Below are 6,024 nucleotides of genomic sequence, written 5' to 3'. Positions count from 1 at the left end.
GAAAGCTCAGTGGTCTTATGCATAGACCTAGAAGACAAAGAACTTCGTTATATCCTATTGGGTTTTAAGTCCTTAGAATGAAAGTACGGAAATGAGTACCAACTAAAAAATAACACCCAATCTTGAAATAAGATCTTTGTCTTTATTTCAAGTATAAAATAAGAAATATTGTACTTTTTAGTGTCAACATTAATATGGATAATTTGATTTAACTGAAAAATCTACTTCACTGGATGTTCAATTTTCAAATTCAGAAATAATAACAAAAACTCACTGCCTTAGAAATATATGGGGATGAGTCATGGGCAAAGGGATTGCCAATGGAGCAAAGGGTGAAGAATAGAATTTTATGCTTTGCAAACATTATTCTTTGATTTGATTTTACTGTCTTGCCATGAATGATATTGTTTATGTGCAATATAGCTGGTCAAAGCTACACTTACTCTTAAACAATTCTTGAATAATTTGCTACAGTTTGGTACAAATTTTAAATAGATATCTTAAATCCACAATTGTTTTTATAATGAAGCAGGCATATCAAGATCTCTTGAAATAAAATTATAAAATTTTCATCAGTTTATATAGTGCATAGACTTGTCTTTAGTACCTTTTATCTTACAGAGGACCATGTTGTATGCAGAAGGTCATGTTTACTGTGACTATTCCAAACTAGCTCTCGAGTTATTCCGGAATGTCCCATAAATATATTTGTAATAAGTACATTTTTTTCATGCCCTTATGCACATCAAGCTCGCATGCTTAATTTTCATACACCAGATAACTTGTAGTAGTTGTCCTAATCTGACCTGGAGATATGTAGCATCTTGATCCATGTTCTTCTCATTGAGCATTTATTTATACTAGCGGCATGTCAAGGACACAAAAGTTCCTTCTCACAAAAACAAAAACCACATCCAGATGGTCAAGATCTCTTCCAGAAGAGTATGGTTAACAGAAACACAGACCAACCAAAAAAATTAAAAAATAGTGTCCATGCATTGTCAAAAGAAGTCCTCTAGCAAAGAAACGAAAGAGGTCTAAGAAATCAACACAACCTACCTGAGATGTCTTTCCACTCTTTTTTTGGTGTTTGGCTGAATTTTCGGCTGTTGAAAATTCCAGGTCTCTTGTTTTCAAAGAGCCGCCTGTGTTGGCTTGTCTTTCAGACTCTCATGTTGCAAAATCTGAAATTCTGTTGCAATAAACACCAGATTTCAAAAGAAAAGCAATGGAAATTGTGCAGAGATTAAACTGCGTTTTTATAGCAACAGTCAGTAGTAGCATGAGTACATGTCTAAACAATGCCCCCTCTTCCAATATAATATTAGATTGAGAAAGAGAATTTTGGTTTATTTATGTAGAAGCAGGCATGGATTTTGAGGGTGCATTTAGAAAAATATATATATATTTGGGCTTGGGAGAAAGAGAGGGATGTCTTTTGTATAAACACAAAAATGTATCCTTTGAATCCCTCCTGAAGGAACCATATACAGATACCATTAGAACTGTGTTATTCCAGAGTAATCCTCAGCCAAATGTAGTTAAAAGTAATTGGGCATAATGAGAGCAAACCTGACACAACATGAGTAATATATTTCACAAGGAAAAAAATTAAATCTTAGGTAAATAAGAGCACAGTTTTTCAAGAATACTTTTTTCCCTTGATACTCATTTAATTTGAAATTAGAAATGATGACTTCAAAATAACGGTATCTAATGAATTAGCCCAAAGTTCTAGAAGTAGCTTGTCGCTTGGCTTCCCAGCCTTCTCCTGTTTCGGTACAAGGCCAGCTGATGGAAGTAAGTGTAATTGTACTGTGGTGTTGGGGTGAGCATGGCGATCATTCACAGGCTACACACAAGCCACTCTTTAAAAAATAGGCCAAAATGTCAGTCAACTGTTACAACTCGAAGCAGCATGGAGATTCTATTGCTAGTTTTTAAAAAGAGCAAAAGATGTTTCTGGTTCTTTTCTTCTAGAGAAAAAAAGAAGAATATTAGAATGGTTTGATGGTTATAAGATATGAACTATTAAAACTCGCTTGGGAAAAAAGAATTGTGAATATTAATAGACTGGGGTGGATCATAACTTCTGAATCAAAACTGGAACAAAAAATGCAGATCACTGGATCATAAACCTTTAATATTAACTTTTCCATCAGAATAAGTTAAAAAATTTATGGTTTATTTTTACATAATTTATAAATACCAATTTATTGAGTTAATTATTAATTTCAATTAAAAAGAATCAATTTGTATATTGCAATTCTGTTCATGAAATGAACCCCTACTATAAAAAGCTCACAAAAAATAAATTAATATTCCAATTAGAGCATATCCAACTCACTAATCAAACTATTTCATTGTCGAGGGTAGCGTCCACTCTGAGATGAGTCCCTCCGGGTGGAACCATGTTAAATGACTGCTTATACAACCCATAGTCCTCCCTTTCCCATCCCTCAGATAATGTCATATTATGTGGTAGGGAATTATGTTTACATTGTCAGTCAGGAAGGATTATAAAGTCATGCATAGCTCCAAATTAAAATTAGCTAAAATCCGTGGACATCACAAGGGCTGACATTTTATCTCATCACAGTGTAATGTAACTATTATAGTTCTGAAATATTCATCGATTGATTTTTTCCTGATAAATAGAATAATAAATTAGAATTTATTATAAATAGAATAATAAATTACTTCCGGATCAGTGTAAAACAATATGCATTAGTTTTATCTTGAGAAAGGTGCAAATTATTCTCTTGAATCTTTTCATCTAAATAAAGACACTTTATTTCTCTTATTTTTTTGCCATGCTTTCTTTGGTTAATGTCATACAGAATTACCAGTAATGAAAGAAGGCAAAAGAAAGTGATCTAGTGAGTCACCAAGCTCCTCTGTTTCAGAATGTGCTTCCTGGAGCCTACAGAGCAGTGCAATCTGGAGGTTATGAAGTCAAGTATGAGTAAGTCAGATCTGGCCTTGGCTCTGGGTTTAATACAAAAAAGCTGCGTATCCATTTTCATCTCTGAGCCTTGATTTCCTCATCACTTAAGCGAGGATTATAACAGCACCTGCCACATTAGGCTATTCTAAGTATAACATGTGATACACATAACACAATTAGCAGAAGGCTGAGTTCATAGTAAGACCTCCATAAATGTTATATTTTATTTTGTTTTTAGTATTTTTATTACTAAAGCAGCCCAGGTCAGATATTCTCCATTATGAGTTGGAATCTTTTTTGATTATTGAGCCGATATGCTTGAGTCATTAGAGAAGAAAATTTTTCACAGTTAGATGAAAAAGTAGTGATGATTCTGCAAATATTTTTCTGAAACTGAAGTCAGGAAAAGAGCATACATTTGAAAAATGTATTTGAAGCAAAATGAGAGCCAGACTAGGGGTTAGGTCTTTGGGGTGCTGGTCCTGACCCCTTCGCTAAATTGCTAAGTGACCTTCTACGAGCCATTCTGGGGCTTTAGTTTCCTGAATTTCCTGATCGGCAAACAAATTATATTGTCATTGCCAGTGCTAACACCGAAGTGGTTGCGTTGCTCAAGACTATGAAGTGGGAAAACTCTTCCTATTACTTGGTATGTGGAGAACTTTGCCAATTTTGCAGTGTTGTGTATCTTAGAGAGGGTGCCCTAGAAGCAGTTTCTACAATGAGAATTCTTGTGCAAGTGATTTCTTATCAGAATGTTTCTAAGAGACACATGCAAGGGAGTAAGCAAAGCAGGGTAAGAACGGGAGAAACCAAGAGTGAAGCCTCACCCCGGTCTGATCCTGTGCGGGCTCAGGAACATGGCCTGCACTGCCTGCAGACACAGCCCACTTTGTAGATAAGAGAGGAAGGATTTTGTATCCCTGCAACAGTCACCGGATTGCCCAAGTCTGGGGCAAGGTGGCTCTAATCACCCAAGAGCTAAGCAGCAGCACCTGCAGCAGCCAGTATAAGAAATTCCTAGAGATCCAAAAGAGGCACCATGAGTATATTACATTTTGATGAGCCGCATATTTAAAGCCCTTGAACTTTAAAGAAATACCTTTTTGTAAATCGGCGTCTTCATAACAGGATATCACTGTACAGAACTCTAAGTTCCCTCACTTCATGTTTTACTGTACAGATGCTATGATTCTTCTAAAATTCTCTGCTTAACCTTCGCTAACTTATTATAAAGTTCACCTTCTCTAATTTCTGAGGGTCAGGAGCCCTTACTTCTCTTGCTAATCACAAGGCCATCTGGGGAGATGGTCTTAGGATGTACTCTTGTATTATAAAAATATGTGCATTACAACCAAAGTAGGGCGTGGAGCCTTAGGTACTAACAGTTGAGTGCTTCTCTCTTTTCTCCCTGAAATGCAATTCTTATGTATAAATTCTGAGACACTGTCTTCTTTTTCTTCGGAAAGGGCGAACTTCATCACAAGTATATATAATGCTAAGAAAGTAACTTTCAGAAGAAAATGGGAAACCCAGATAGCAACTTCAAGTTTTTCTTTCAAAATAAGAAAAGAAGTAAAGCAATAGATGTCCATCTTTGAAACCTAAAAAAAAGAAAAGAAAAGAAATAAGAAAAAAAGCTTTTGGAGTCTAAGATTACCATTTATTTTACTGTATGCATTCTCTCGTAAGAGATTGTGAGGTGATACAGTGACTGCTAGCTTCCAAGTTTGCCCGTCTAACCACCATGGCCCAGTGTAAACCCTGGGAGAATATGAGTCACTTTCCTTTTAAGCTTCTAGAATAGAATTTCTCTGGTTTTCATTTCCTTTGAGGTAAATCACATTATTTTTGGACACTTTTGCATTGTTTCCACCAGAATGCCTCCCTCCTAGCGCTGATTTTTATTTCCATTATCATGGCGAGAAAGAGTAGATCACAAAGTTAGGAAGCTTTTACGAGGAAAAGAGTTTTTCTAACAAGAAGAGGAAATTAGTTTCAAACTTATATCATCTTTTAAAACCAATATTTCCTATTAATGAAATTAACATGAAATTTTTAAAGATTTTAAATTCTATTTAAATACATATGATTTGGTCCTAATTTAGTTGGAGGATATTTATTTGATATATTCCTAGACTTGTGTAGGTTTTCCTTTTCTTTTTTCTTTCCTTTTTTTGGGGGGCGGGGCATGAATTTACATAAAGGATATAACCATTCTTCAGTTTTGAAGTGTATTTAAAACTCTAAAAGCTTTAGAACATTAGCAATGGATTTCATTTCATAGTTGGTGAATTTCACAGTTACTTTGATGTCTAGGGTTTGTTTTTTGGCTAGGACATTAGTGGTTAGTTGAATGTTTGTCCAATATAGTTAATACTTTCCTAACTATTGTATTTTCATTATATCCTCTCATACTAAAATAATGCCACTTTGCAATAGTAGAAAGCGCTAACAATACGGTATGAATCTCAACGGTGTTCCGTGTTAATACTCGACCCTGTTTTCGGGCTCCTATAAAGAAGTCATGCACAGTTATTCAATGTTGAAATGTCTCATAAATCTCAATCCAAAAGCAAGTTTTATTTTTCTTAACCTTCAATCTTTAAATGAGAAGGGGGGTTGGGGGGGCAGTGTGTTTTTCCTCAGCAGCGCACACACTCCAGAAACAAATATGCTGCATCTGTTTTTGCTGGCCTGGATGGGGTCCTGCAGGGTCACGCATTACTTTAGATTTTGAAACTGACAGTCTTCAGGCTAGTAGTTCTCCCTGGTGCAGAGCAGCAGACAATTATGTATAGAGGTTTTATTTTCCAGTGACATTCATTTAGGATTTTTTACTGGATCCATTAAGCTTGCAAGTTTATGAACTCTATTGAAGCAATTATCTCCCCAATTCAGAAGGAGCTGTTGGAATTCCACATGTCAGTACCCCACAGCCAGCAAGTTTCCCTCATCACAGACCATCACAGAGGCATTTTTGTGGTTTATTTGGAAGGCATTTTCATGCTAAATCTCATTTTTCAATACTTTGTAACTTCTTTGAAAGCTTTCATTAGCGTTAAAGTGGAGTTAAG

Source organism: Pteropus vampyrus, unplaced genomic scaffold (genome assembly GCF_000151845.1).
Source record: "Pteropus vampyrus isolate Shadow unplaced genomic scaffold, Pvam_2.0 Scaffold573, whole genome shotgun sequence".
In the NCBI taxonomy this organism is placed as follows: domain Eukaryota; kingdom Metazoa; phylum Chordata; class Mammalia; order Chiroptera; family Pteropodidae; genus Pteropus; species Pteropus vampyrus.
This window is presented reverse-complemented; position numbering follows the sequence as displayed.